Raw genomic sequence first — 14,736 nt, 5'->3', positions numbered from 1 at the left:
AGCTGGATTCCTAGGAGCTGGATCAAGACAGCAAAAGCCTGAAGCTGCCTGGAGTAGCTGCCTTCCTGCGAGGTCCAAGCAGCACGTCGTCAGCATAAGGGCCCGGGATGTCCCGTGCAGCCGGGCGCCAGGGCCACAGCTGTAATCGCAGCCACCCCAGGCTGAAGCAACGGGATGTCGACTGCGGCCCGTCTGGGCAACCCGGTGAGGCCCTGAGCAACTCAGCAGGACTCCGTCTCAAAATAGAAGAATCAAACAACGGCTGGGGTTTGGCTCAGTGTAACAGCCCCCGAGTTCAAGAAAAAGAAAAAGAGGTGCCGGGAAGTAGAGGGAGCTGCTGGTCCTGAGGACTGGGTGACGGGCTGCGGGGCAACAGGCTGAAGCAGGACCGCGAGGCGGCGCTGCTGCTCCCGGGGGCCTTTGCTCGTGGACCCGTAGAAGCCGACGTTCGCCAAATCCACAGCTGTGCTGGGCGGGGCCTGTCATTTTCCCTCATGACCAAGTCTCTTCAGCAGCAGAAGCTGAAATGGGAATCGGCATTGACGGCCAGCCCCCTGCCAGGCACGAGTGTGGTCCCAGATGTCCCTCTGCCAGCAAGCAGTGGTCTTTGTCCAGCTGTGGTGGGGAGGGCATTCTCAGTGCCTCCTCCTGCCTGTCCTTCCACCCAGCCTCCCACCCCAGGACTCAGAAAACCAGCGCCAGCCACTGAGGAACCTGTTCGTCCTGTTCATCCCAGAACAAGCTCAGTACCTGCGTGTTGGCTCAGGGACCAGGGCAGACCACCACCCCCTCCCGACCTCCACAGCCTCCATGCTGACCCCATAGCCTCCAATCTCTACAGCCTCCATGCTGACCCCATAGCCTCCGATCTCCACAGCCTCCATGCTGACCCCATAGCCTCCAATCTCCACAGCCTCCATGCTGACTCCATAGCCTCCAATCTCCACAGCCTCCATGCTGACCCCATAGCCTCCAATCTCCACAGCCTCCATGCTGACCCCATAACCTCCAATCTCCACAGCCTCCATGCTGACCCCATAGCCTCCTGACCTCCACAGCCTCCATGCTGACCCCACAAACTGCTGACCTCCTCAGCCTCCATGCTGGCCAAACAGGCTTCAGGTCCACAGTGGTCCAGGGCCCCAGAAGTGACCCTCAGGATATTTAACAAACTGGTGTAGACAACGGTGAACGTTGTAGTAGGAAAAAATCCACAGGAGACACGACTCTGGTGTACCAGTGAGGAAGACTTTGCATCCAGGATGTTCAAAAAGGGACAAACCCCACATTTCAAATGGATTCTGTTACCAACACACCCAGCATCTCTTCAGGCCTGAAAAAGCAATGGCCACGACTGTCCTTGGCAGGGAAGGACGATGGTCCTTTCCTTGTGTCCCAGCATAAAAAAGAAAATAAGTGAGCCTTTAATGATGCGTGATACCTAACTGATTAACTGATCGCCAGCACTTAATTCAGGAGCGCTTCTCAGTGAGTAGAGCTCTGACCACACCCCAGTGAGGAGGCTCCTCGGGCAGCCGCTTCACTCACGGTGAGATAGTCCAGTGTGGGTTAACTCGTTGAGTGCTGCAGGGCCCAGCTCCACCTGACCACGCCATCTGACCCGCTGGCCTGCAGGGTGGGCCAGTGCTGTTTGCAAGCAGAACCACTGCAGAGCCTGCGGCACCTGTGACCAGACGCTGGCGCCTTCAGCACCAGGGTGGCCTGAGTCTTGGGCGTGAGCTTGAGATAAGCCGGGAGCAGTCTGGCTTGAATGGAGCCCCCTGTCCTGGCCACTGTGCCCCTGACCAGGTCACAGGGATCCGCTGGTCTGGCCGCTGCCCAGGACCTCACTGCTGCCTGTAAATCCCCAACAAATTGCTCTGTGCCCTCCTGCTTCCTGGTCTCACCGCATCTTATATCAGTCCTTATAACTGAGGCTGGGTTTTTCTGGAACAAATGCTTAATTTAAAATAATTCTTAATAAATGATAAGAGAGTAACACACCAGTGAGAAGACTAATAAGGTGCTATAAATTTTGACGGTGAAATCCAAGTCTTCTCCTAAGAGTACGAAATGCTCATAAGGACCCGACGCCTTGTCCTTCTGCATGGAGGAGGTGGAGCTGGTGGTGCGTCCTGGGCACTCTCTGTTTTCCCTGCCTCGCCAGCTGAGCGGAGGCCGTGGGTGGATGCCCCCACCCCAGCCTGTGTTTCAACACAGAGGGTTTCTCAGAAAGCCAAACAGCTCTTTCCCAACACATCGACCTTCATAATGACCCAAGTTAGACGCATGACTTCTTTTTCAGGAAACCACTTCTGCCTGTCACCAGGCCTAGCTCAGTCCTTCCGCTGTTTTCCAAATATGCCTTGGAGCCAAGAGAGCCCTTGCTGAAGGTCGGGCACCTGGCTCTGTCCAAGGTACCAGTCCTCCCTCCCCGCAATGGCCGCGTCCATCTCCACGCCTTCCAAGGTCCAGGAATCCCCTGTGGGTTGACTGTGAACCAGAGCAGTACTGGGGACCATGGGACCTTTGCCTGGGGCCATTGGTCAAAGCCGGGCTATGAGTGGAGGTGGCGGGGGCTGGTGGAGAAGGAGATGCTGAGGAAGAAGAGTCCCCAGAGAGGATGAGCCCAGCAACACGGGGATTGGTGCGGAGTGCATTCTTGGCTGGAATGCCACGCCCTGATCTCTATGTGCTTTATTGGTATTTCCTCAGTTTACCTCTTGTGTCTTGACTCTTCCTTGTATGTGTGCTGGGCACCTCCTGTAACTCTTCAGCATTTTCCCGGTTATTCTTACATTTTCATTTTTCCTCATGGACTTTAGTACACACTTGTTTAGTTCCAAAAGGAAAGCTTGTTGGCATATTCGGGGAGGGGGTCTGCCAGACATTTATGATAGGGTACAGGCTTGTCCCGTCCAACACCAAGGCACGGCGCCCTGCTCGTTCCGGGCTGGCTTTGGAGCCGTTCACGAGGGGGATTTGCTCATGTGCAGACTGTTAGCACAAAAAGACCAAGCCGGACGCAAACCTCACGAGTCAGCTCAGCTGTTTATTCAGGATGGGGTGCAGGGATGGAATGGTGCACACGGACCCTCTTTCCTGGTGGAAAACGAGCCACCGAACAAAGAAAGGGGTAGGTTTCTATAGGTTATTTTGAGGGGTGGTCTAGTGTGCATATCAGTTTTCTTGGGCAGCCAGGACTTGGAACTTCTTTGGTCTTAGGTCTATGGCAGTGTGTGAAGGGGATTTACTTTGGAGATGAACGCCTCCTAGAGACGGTTTCTTTGAGGGTGATAAAGCACCTCCCTGGCTGCAGCTGGCACCTGGAGAACATGGTCTTGGGAGGTGCAGGCTGTCAGTGCATGGCCTTGGGTTCCCTCCCAGTTCTCAGCCCTCACTGTCTTGGGGGTTTCTCCTTCTCCATGTCTTTTACAGACACCGTTCTCATTACAAGTGTCCTTAGAATTTTTCTTGGTTTCTACTGATACTCAAACCAAGGCTGAGGTTTTCTCCCTGGTTTTCTGCCTGACTGACTTGTGCAGCTGTGAGCTGTCGGGGAGCGGACGGTAGTTTCAGAGAACGACCCCTGTGACTGACTGCTTCACTGTGGGGCGACTTCTCCACCCTCCACCCAGCCTCAGGGTCCCCTCTGCCGCCCTCACCCTAATCTCTGGTGTTGGGGTCTTTCAAAGCCAGCTCGGCCTGCCTTCCAGCCCTGTCCCCGCTCTGTGTCCCACCTGGGCAGGGCAGCTGCAGCCACGGGAGCGCAGGGTCTCACATCGCAAGGATCCATGAACACAAAAATCCGCTGTAATCTGCGTCTTTTAATATTACACACCTTTTTTTTTTTTTTATTTTTTTATTTTGCAACTGGCCCGGTTTCCTGGCATGTGAAGAACAATGAAAAAAATCCCTGAAAATGCAGGAATGGCAGGGAGCCATCGAAATCAGAGGACAAAAATGCTCGTAAAGAAGAATCTTATTTTAAAATGGTAAATTAATTTAATTTTTTTAAAAGACAATAATTTTATAAGTTCATGGGGTAAGGTGTGATGTCTTGACATTTGTTTACAGAAAGAATAAATCAGGATAATCAACAAAATAAGAATCTTAAAGTACAAAATAGCAAGCAAAGCAGTAAGAATAAGCCTTTCTTCCCAGGTCAGGTTTCTGGAGAATTCTTGAAGAGTCGATGGAACCAGATGACAGACCTTGGTGGTCACCCTCCTATCCCTGGGTCTTCCAGAACATTCTCGCATGTCTCTGTCACATCCAGCTGTCTCCACCTCTGGCCATTCTTACCTGTGCTCACGGCCCTCCCTGACCACACCCAGGAGGGTCCACCTGTAACCAAATCCCGTTCCTTTTCCCACCCACCACCTTCAGAAGTGAGAGAACCGGCTGAGACAGACACCACGAGTCTCACGCAGGCGAGAATCTGAAACCAAACCCAAGGCAGCGGGGCGGACGGCTCAGGGGCCACTGGGTCTTGGGGGATGGACGTTGGTCAGAAGCCAGGCGTTCAGTGAGAAAGAAGAATGTGTCCTCGGGACCCATCACTGATCGTGATGATCCTTGTTAGTAACACGTGTCCTTCAAAGTTCCCAAGGGTAGCTTTAAGCCTTCTCATCGCAAAGAAGGGACAGGCAGGAGAGGCCACGCAGCCTTGGTTCCCTGGGTTTGAGCGTTCTGCGAGGTACCTACCTGTCCTACCTCACACCGTGCCCCACATATGCACAGAATTACTCGTCAATGAAAATAAAATAAAACGGTAAGAACGTTTCAAAACCACTCGCCATGAAGACGCAAAGAATGGACCAAAGGGCCAGGACAGCGTCCAGCCTGACAGCCACCTCTGCCGGAAGCCGCGACCGCCTGGCTCCGGCTCACCCCAGTTCCACGGGCGCGGCCTGCGGGGATCTGGTCTGCGTTCTGCTCTGGGCGTGACCACCCAATTCCTCGGCCGCTTTTCTCCAGAAGATGAGAGGAGCGTTTAATTTCAGAACGGAAACGTAGGTTAGGAGGGGAAAGGGGAAGCAGGACGGAAGCCGATGTGAGCTGAAGTTCCTCTTCTGGTCTGGGAGAAGCAGAGGCTTGCTGAGGAGCTGGAGTCCAGCTGCCAGATACGGCTTCGTCCCCGGCTGGCCGGGTTTGGGAGGTTTTGTTTTTGTTTCTCAGTCGGCTGGCTGGGCTGGCTGTTTCGTGGTGCTGGGGATGGAGCCCAGGGCTGGAGCCTGCTCTGGGAGCCCTCTGCCGCCGACGCTCCCCGGCGCAGTTCAGGTTTTTAAGCACACGCTTCTAGCACTTGGGAGCACGTCTCTCTGGGTCACCGGCGACTTCATAGGAGCTATGGCTGGCAGTTTTGTAGGTCTCCGAATCAGGTGGACAGGTGTCCCTGTGAGGACACCCACGTCTTCTCCACCTTGGTGTGGAAGGACCTTCTCAGCCCAGCACAGTGGAGAATCAGATCCTGGGGAATCTCCAAAGCCCTGGGGAACAGGAGTGCAGGTTGTAGCCAGCTTTTCCACCAGTGTGACCGAAAGACACGACGAGGACAATTTTGGAGGAGGAAAAGTTTATTTGGGGCTCATGGGTTCAGAGGTCTCAGTCCATAGATGGCTGACTCCATGGCTCTGAGCCCGAGGTGAGGCAGACCATCATGGCGGAAGGGCATGGAGGAGGAAAGCAGCTCAGGACATGGCACCGGGATGCAGAAGGGCTCTGCTCACCAGGGTCAAAATATAAACCCAAAGGCACAGCCCAGTGACCACCTCCTCCAGCCACACCCCCAGGCTAGTTATGGCCCAGTTAATCCCTGTCAGTGGATTAATGCTCTGATTAGCCAGGGCTCTCATAACCCAACTGAGTGAATGAACCCAACCCAAGTGAATGAAGTGTGCGGTGAGGCGTGTCTCCTTTCTGAGGGAGAACCTGGTGGCACCCTGAACACTCTCGGAGATGCTGGTGCAGCCTGTCCTCAGCAATGCCACCTGGTTCTAGGAGCGCCCTCCTTCTCTCCTCCCCTCTCCTGTTCCCTTGTGTGGCTCCCCAAATGCCGCCTCTGCTCACAGCCTCCTCTGGGCTCTTGCTTTCACAAAGACCCACAGTACGACAGGGCTGGTAACGCCTAGGGTTTTGCAATGACATCTCTTCTTTAGTGACTCAATGCCCCTCACCTTAACCAGCCCAGGACCTCTTGGGCTTCTGCATTTAGCCATCCACCCTCCATTCAGCAGATCCCATCCCTCTTTACTTAAGAAGTATTCAAGCACATCCACCTGGGAAAGACGACTCCCACCTCTAACCCCAAGTGGCCTCCCCAGGGCCAGTGCATGTTCCGACTGGATTTAGCAAAGGTCGGCCAGGTGAGGAGCTCTAGGATACCGGGATGCCCAAGGCGGGGATGACCGCATTCTCCTCAGCGATGTGGCTGCACCATGCCAGACCTGGCTCTCTCTGTTCCAGGCTTCCAACATCTGTGGGGTCTTTTGTCTTCTCCTTCATCTAAAAGCATCTTAACTACCTCCCAAGCCAGAGCTTGGGTGCCACTTCCTCCAGGAAGCCTTCTTGGAACACCCTGTCCAAGCAATGGTATTCTCTCTCCCTCTCTCTCTGCTCCTAGAGCATCCTGCACCGCCTCTGATCACAGCTGGTTCAGCTTGACTGTCGAAAGGCATGAACGGCAGAGCATGTGCAGGACCCCAGTGTCCCTTCTTGTCCTCTGCACACAGAACACCATGAATAAGGCCTAATATTTCATAAAACCACAGATTTCCTGTGAATCTTATCTCCCATCATTAAAAAATGTTCCTGAACTTGTTAATGGTGTTAATGGTGGTGGTGATGGTGTTGGTGACAATGGTGATGATGGTGATGGTGGTGATTGTGGTGGTGGTGATGATGGTGTTGATGGTTGTGGTGGTGGTGATGGTGGTGGTGGTGGTGATTGTGGTGGTGGTGGTGATGGTGGTGGTGGTGGTGATTGTGGTGATGGTGGTGATTGTGGTGGTGGTGATGATGGTGTTGATGGTGGTGGTGGTGAGGTGATGGTGTTGATGGTGGTGGTGGTGATGGTGTTGATGGTGGTGGTGGTGATGGTGGTGGTGGTGATGGTGGTGATGGTGTTGATGGTGATGGTGATGATGGTGTTGATGGTGATAGGGTTGATGGTGGTGGTGGTGATGGTGGTGATGGTGGTGATGGTGGTGATGGTGGTGGTGATGGTGGTGATGGTGGTGGTGGTGGTGGTGGTGATGATGGTGGTGGTGATGATGGTGGTGGTGGTGATGCTGCTCTCTTCTGGTTCTTCTTAAGATGCAAGGATTGCAACCACAGCCACGGCCTGTGCTGGAGAGCCATAGAACTTGCACCTCTTATGCAGTTGTGGTGTCATGTCTTCCTTAGTGAGTTGGAGTCGTGTGGAGGGGGTTCACTCTGACCTAGTCACACAGCAATGATCACATGCTGCACCTCAGGCCCCAGTGCCTCCTCCTTCCACCCCAGACCCTCTTTCTCTACTCTGCTGCTCTTCCTTCTATTTTCTCACTGTTTTTAAACTGCTGCTCTATAGCTCCTCACAAAGGTAGCATCTCTGTGGCACACTCGTGTGCGCAGGCAGGGAAGCTGTCAGGCTCACTTTGCCCTTCCTCCTCGCCCCCTCTAGTCCCCTTCTTTATTTCATGGACCTCCCTTCTCTTTTCATGTGATCCCTCCTTTTTTGCCTTATGTCATGCAACAGTATTTTCAGTGGCTCGTTTTCTTTCTTTATTCAAGTTTCTGCACGGTTGTTTGCCTCGCAGGAGACTCACGTGGTCTCTTTAACAATAAAATGTCACCTGCACTCGGCTTCCCTCTTTCATTCACTGTTATGTTTGAAAACTAGATCTGTATTTTTGCTTCCAGTGCTAGATTGGATGTTTTCGCTAGTGTATAATATTCCACTGTATAAAGGCAACATAGAGATGTTCATTCATCCAGCTGCTGATGGATTCTGGGGTTCACAGTATTTGACTCTGGAAACAGCATTCTGCTTTTGCGTGCCTGTATCACAGGCATGTGTGCAGGTTTTCCTAGCAGTCTCTACCTGTCAGGGTGCTGGCCTAACTGCCCAGCTCTTCCCCTTCATCAGGAAAGTTCCATGGATCCTCTAATAGGCTACAGCAAGTGGTGCAGCAACCAGCATCTGAGAGATTCCGCCTGCCCCGCCTCTCTCCAGCAAACGACGTTGAAGCACAACTGAACAAGGAGAATCGACACCAGCCTCCCAACCAGCACTCCTACCCTGGCTGCACCACCCTGCCAACCAGCACCATCACTACCAGTCATGCAGGGAGACGCAGGGGCCCGTGGGGGAGCCGCCACTCTCCAGGCAGAGCAGGGGCATGGGCTCCAGCTGCTGATGCCGGGGAGGAGCGGCGCTGGGAGCCCCTGGAAGACCAGGCGAGGTGTGGGAAAGGCGTCCAGGTTGGTGCCTTCCGGCTGGGACACCCAGCTGAGTCTGTGGGCTCCTTTGTCCAGCCACTTGCCTGAGTCACTGCCCTTGAGCGGGATCCGAGCCCCGTGAACAAGCCCCCTGATGCCTGAGTCAGACACGCCCAGCGCTCCAGCTGCTCAAGCCAGAGCCTGGAGCCAGATGTGCGCCAGCGCCCTGGTGATGGGTGTGCAGCATGGCGGCCACCCTGGGGGACAGGGGCAGACACCGAAGGAGGCTGGGGTGGGTCCACACTGCTCCCTGGTGCAGGCTGAGAACGCGTTCAGACCAGCAGTGTCCAGGTCCACGGTGCACAGTCATGGTGACCTCTGGTCTCCTGGGGCTCCACATGGGCTGGGTCCTCGAGGGCCTCTCCCTGGGTCCTGGGGTCTAAGCTCGCTGGCAGGTGCCCTCTTCTTTCTGTGACCTCAGCCAGCTGTGCCAAGCTCCTCCCAGAATCACCACCAGGATCACCAAGACCAGCCCAGCCAGGCCCAGGGAGACAAAGTTCAGCCCCTTGTAGCTCTGGAGGGTGGAGGCTGGAGCAGGACAGAGGTGACCGCTCAGGACAGGTCGCCGACAGGTGGGAAAAACCCAACTCAGGGCCCCTGAAATGGGAGCCACTTTCCCACTTCTCAGGCAGAACCTGTCCCCATGGGCACTACCCCTTGCAGAGTTCCAGGAGACCCACCTGTGGGGGAGCCAGTTGTGTGGGTGGGGCTGATGTCACGTGGGGCTCCTAGGAGACAGAGAGGGTGGTGAAGGCTGGGCAGCCTCTGTCCTCTAGGCTGACCTCGGCGTCCTGAGCCCCTCCTGACTGACCTGTCAGCATGGCCCTACCCACCTCCCCTGCTCCCTCTGCCCCTCCCAGGCCTCCAGGTAATCAGGAGGACCTTGGGGACAGGTGACCTGGAGCACACACAGCGGCCTATGATCAGACTCAGCTCCATGTCTGAGGACAGGCCACCCTGTCCTGGGGTGAACGGGGGAAGCACAGCCTCTGCCACACGAGGATGTGAGGAGCTCTCCACACCTGTGGTGTCCACACCCCCTGTGAGAACCAGCCACCGGAGGACAGAGGCTGGGACCCTGGCCTGGCCACTGGGCCTCACGTCCCCCAGCCTGGAGCTTTCCAACCTGGCTGCAGGTGAGGGGCTGGGACTTCTGGACCCGGGGCCGTCTCTGCTCTGCCCGTTCATCCAGCCCTCTGCTGGTCCCTGCTGCGTGCTCCCCATCCCTCCTCAGCTAAACCCCAGCATCTGAGGCCTCGGGAAAGGGGTCAGGGCCGTGGTGTTGGGTGGCCCCTGTGTGTGCACCCCTGAGGCAAGCTGCCTGAGCTCTGCTCGCCTTCACTGCTGACCTCCTCACCCCAACACCAAGCCTCCCGAGGACGTGGTGCCGAGCTGTGCTGAGCAAGGCCAGAGTCCATGGGGCTGGGGTCGCAGGTGCACCCCCAGTGCATCCCTGGAGCTGACTCCCGGGCTGGTGATGGACAACTCTGGGTCACAGGTCCTGAGGAGGGCTCAGGGCACAGGACCATTGAGACATCACCTCACAGATACTGACGGAGCCCTGACAGGACCAGGGTCCCCACAGCATGGGGACAGAAAGGGGAGGACTGAGGGTCCACACAGGGTCTCCACCTCCTGGAGGATTCCAGGAAAACACCAGAAGGGGAAGGTGAGACTGGATCCACCCAGACAGCTGGACCTACAGGACACAGTGGGGGACACTCAACCCTGTCATATGGACAGGGAAGCAGAGACCATGAGGGTCTGTGGTCAGGAGGGGTGGGTTTCAGCATGGCACTTCACAACCTTGTCACCGCCAGGAGCCACCTCCCTGCACTGGGCCACAACCCTGAGAGGGTGCAGGGTACATCACGTCCCTCCCTCCAGGAGCCTGCCGCATCTGTGGATATCATGGTGGTCTCTACAGGATGACCTGCTTTAAACCAGCACCTATGTACCTGCCTGGGAGCACAGGTGCACACACACACACACACACACACACACACACACACCTGATGTCTCTGGGCTCCTGTGAACAGGCAGAGGAACAGCTGAGAGCTCCTTCTGCCTGTGACTCAGCTGGTCCCCCCACAGTACCTCTCTAACACCTCCCTGGGCCCTTGCACTACCCTGACCATAGGTGGCCTTTGCAGACCCCAGGGTGGGTGGGGAGACCTGGGGCACCAGGATGGCCCCAGGCTGCTCCTGCTCTGCACCCACCAGCACTGACCAGCAGGTTCAGGTCATGGGCAGACATGGGTGGGGAGCCTCTCCCTGGACACAGGGTCGGGGTCTGGGGTCTGACCTCATCCTGGGGCTGCTGGGCCACCAGTAAGTACCCCAGGGCACTGGGGACCTGTCAGAGCCTCAGGTACGGCTTTAGTACCCCAGGCCTGGGCGAGAGCAGCACCCTGGACACTGTGCATCTGCCCCCAGGGTGTCTGAGTCACAGCAGAATCAACAGAAAAGGGACAGAAGGTTGACTCTAAATGAAGATCGTCCCTGCTCCTCCCTGGGGTGGGCTGAGCCCCCTGGACTGTAACTCCAGACTGAGCACACACAGGACAAGGACCATCTCATCCCAAAGCTTCCCCAGTGTTCCTTCCAGCCCTGGTCACAACCGTCCCTGGGCCAGGTGACCTGCCCACTGGAGGGGACCAGCAGCCAGGCCAGCTCCATGTCCACCCCATGCTGGAGCTGTGTCCATGTCACCCAAAGTGACCCTTGAGACCTGGGATTCAGGGACCTCAGGGCATGAGGGCTGAGGGGACAACGTGCAGAGGGAGGGTCTTGGGGTCAGGAGGAGGCAGGGAGGCTGTGGACAGGAGGGCAGCTGGGACAGGGTCCTCACTCATGGAGGGAAGAGGAACCTGGCCTCTGCCTCAGAAGGTGAAGAGTTCCTCTGACCCCAGAACCGGGAACGTCCCTTCTTCTCAGGCAGAACCTCACCCTCTCCAGCAGGGCCCGGCACACGAGGGTCACGGGCCTCCCCAGGGGATCACAGAGCCCGGTCAGCAGAGAGGGAGGGTCTGGGCAGGACCCCAGGAGGAAGCAGAGCAGCCTCAGCCTCCACTGGGAGGAAGGGCTCTCCCCCTCTCCTGCAGGACAGGAGGGACACGTCTCAGACACCACGGCCTCCCACTCATGTGCTCCCCACGGCCCCCCCTGCACCTCAGCACTCGAGCCCCATGGAACAGAGGCTGGCACTGCCACCCCAGCACAGGGCTGTGCAGCCCGTGCCCCTGTCTGTGCCCGGGAGGCTCCAGGAGGAGCTGGAAGAGCAGCAGGTAAGCCGAGGGGCTGCTCCTGTGTCTGCCTTTCCCTGCCCTGCAGCCCACACTGGGGTGTGATGGCTGCCTGTGCAGCCATCCTGCAGCAAGGGGTGGGGTGAACCAAGTCAGTGGCCGAGATTCTGCACCAGGAGGCGGCAGCCTGCGCCTCCTGCAGGTGCCTCTTGGTCTCTGCAGGGGCTGAGAAGCGAGGAGAGACTTCCTTGCAAGACTGGTGGGCAGATGTGAGGACATTTATGGGTACAGGTGCCTGGACTCTGGCTGGTTAGAGGTGGGTGGACAGAAGAGGCTCTCTGTCATCTGGTCAGACCCCGCAACCTCACTGAGAAAATAAAGTGGGGCTGGGACATGGAGGACCATGTGTGTGGGCTGAAGCCGGCAGGATGGCGGGTCCTGAACGGGAAGCGTCTGCTGCCTTGCAGGCACCGGGAGATGCCAGGAGAAGACTGACAGGTGACAATCATGTGGCCTAAGGTGGGGTTGGGGTCCCTCCCAGGATTGACACCACTCCCCTCCAGAGCGGCCTGTGGAGGGGGTTGGGACGCTGTAGGCATGACTCACCTGCCTGTGTGTGGATCCGCTGGCCCAGGCAGAGCCCTGGAAGAAAGACCCAGTGAGAAAATCACCCACGGGGCAGATTCCTCGAGGGCTGAGGGGTCAGCTCGCCGCAGGGAAGGACTTGGCTGCCTGTGATCCCAGCCCCCCACCACATGGCCTCTCTGTCCCTTGCCTTCCTTCCTCAATAGCAGGGTTAGGACAGGCCCCAGGTGACCTCCCAACAGTCACACTGGACACATCCTGTCCCCATTTCCACAACACAGGAGGGGCCTCGGGTCCCTCCAGGGTGGGCTCAGGCCCAGGGGACACCAACTGGACAGGTGCCTGCAGGGCTGACTCCTCCCCCAGGGCTCTGCGTCCTGCACTAGAGGGGGACCTGGACCCCATGCCCATCTCCCACCTGCTGCCTCTCAGAGGCCTTTGTCCTTCCCAGACTCACCAAGGCTCAGCAGGGGGTTGACTGAGGGGACATGGCCCAGTGTCCCCGGCCTGCTCTGTGCTTGTCCTGTGTGGGAGGACAGGCCCTGAAGCAGGAACTGTGCAGAGTGAGGCCCCAAAGCAAGTCACGGGGAGGAAGGGACTCGGCTCCAGGCCTGTTCTTCCTTCCCCCACGTGACCAGAGGCAGATGTGGCCTCCAGAAGGTGTTTCATAACTAGACTGAGCACACGTCCTCACTAAGCCCACAATTGCTGCTGTGTCACACGTCCACACTAAGCCCACAATTGCTGCTGTGTCACAGATGGACAGGTATAAAGACAACATGGACACAGGTGGCAGAGACTGGCACACATACGTAGGCCATGATACACTGAAGGAGAAATGATTGATAGAGAGAAAGATAACTGGGTGGAGAATGGATGGGTGGATGGACAGATGATGGAAAGATGGTCGGATGGACTGGGTGATGGATGGAGAATGGAGAATGGATGGGTGGATGGATGAAGAATGGATGGGTGGATGGACAGATGATGGAAAGATGGACAGATGGACTAGGTGATGGATGGAGAATGGAGAATGGATGGGTGGATGAATGGCCTGGATGTGTGGACGATGGAAAGACGCCAGAGGGATGGTGGACATGTGGACAGGGGAGTTACCCATACATGCCCACACAGGGTGAGACGGGGCTGGAAACTCGCCGTCAGGGATTCTAGTCCTGAGAGGCTCCTGGTTCCCGCTAAGACAGTCTCACACAAGCCGCTCGCTTCCCCTCATGCAAAGGGAGAGTCATAAATGCTGCTGGTAGCTTGGTAAGATCTCATCCGCCAGGGGTGTTTGGTACAGAGTGAGGACATTCGTCCCCAGTTTCCACCCTGTTCCCAGGGCAGGTGACCCCTGGGCCAGCTCTGGGGCCCTGGCTCCTGCCTCCTCCTGCAACCCCACACTTGGGCTGTGACCTGACACCTGAGGCCTGCTCTGGTGCCTGGGCAGGGCAGGCTCGGTCCTTATGGGCCCTAAAGGGGTGTGTGGGTCAGGGCGGGAGGTGTGCCTGGCCCTTCTGATGCCTGGAGAGCCCCTTCTGATCTGAGGGCTCCCAAGCCTGCAGAGGCCACTGCACCAGGTCAACTGTGCCAACCTCAGTGGGTGGGTTCTGGGCCGCCTGGTGGTTCTGGGTGGTGGCTGGATTCTTGTCTGGGACACTGATGGGCCTCCCAGGGCCCATATGCACAGAACAGGCTCCCTGGCTCGGGAAGGGTGGTCTGGAAGTCCCATCCCTGACCTCTGTGGCCGCCCCACCCTCTCCTGGCTCTGTCTTCTGGAAGCCCGCACCTCTCCCAGCACCTGGGCTCTGCAGGCTCTTGGCTCTCGGCTCTCGAGTGCTCCCCTCGAGCTGAAGGAGCTGCTGCATTTCAGTGGACCCCATGTTCTTCTCCCCTTCTCCATCAGGTCCTGTGCTGCCAGGTGGGAAAGCGTCCCCTGGACTCTGCTCCCCCGTGGCCTCCTCAGACAGCCCAGGACACCTGCTCACACTGGGGAGGCAGCTGAGGAGCCAGCTCTGTCCCAGGGATCCTAAGGACATACTGGTGTCCTTGGTGGGGATGAGCCCCCTGAAGAGGAGATGGACAAGGAGATCATGGCTTGCAAGGAAGGAAATGAGCTGAGGGAGTGGCTGGCCGCAGCCTTGGGCTCCAGGTGGGCTCCCAGGCAGAGCTGGGGTTGGGGAGGTGACCCCTAATGTTCTGAGGGTGGCAAGGTGGGATCTGATGGAGATGGAGGAGGGGTCCCCAGTGTCGGCTGTGGGTCCTCATGAGTCCAGGTGGGCTCAGCCTCTGCAGGTCTGAGACCCATGACTCTCCCTGACCCTGATCTCACGCCCGGGAGGGAGGCAGCCCAGGGGCCACGTTTCTTCAAGGTCAAGGGCCCTGAGCTCTTGGTGATGTTAATCCCTCCACGTGCCGTATG

General features: G+C 57.2%; 1 protein-coding gene and 1 long non-coding RNA gene across 2 annotated transcripts in view; both read right to left on the bottom strand.

The window, feature by feature from the left end:
* The window catches only part of LOC124966905 (leukocyte immunoglobulin-like receptor subfamily A member 6), a 193,721-nt gene that overhangs the window by 7,327 nt on the left and 171,658 nt on the right, over positions 1–14,736 (bottom strand). The gene's annotated exons all lie outside the window — the stretch shown is intronic.
* Positions 7,275–12,895, bottom strand: LOC124966949 (uncharacterized). Its single transcript, XR_007105440.1, has 3 exons — positions 12,772–12,895; positions 12,336–12,371; positions 7,275–9,212 (listed from the first exon to the last, which is right to left on the bottom strand). It is a non-coding gene; the product is annotated as an uncharacterized LOC124966949 (long non-coding RNA).

Source organism: Sciurus carolinensis, chromosome 16, assembly GCF_902686445.1.
Source record: "Sciurus carolinensis chromosome 16, mSciCar1.2, whole genome shotgun sequence".
NCBI classification, from domain to species: domain Eukaryota; kingdom Metazoa; phylum Chordata; class Mammalia; order Rodentia; family Sciuridae; genus Sciurus; species Sciurus carolinensis.
Note: the sequence above shows the minus strand (reverse complement) of the source record. Positions and strands in the feature narration are given on the sequence as shown.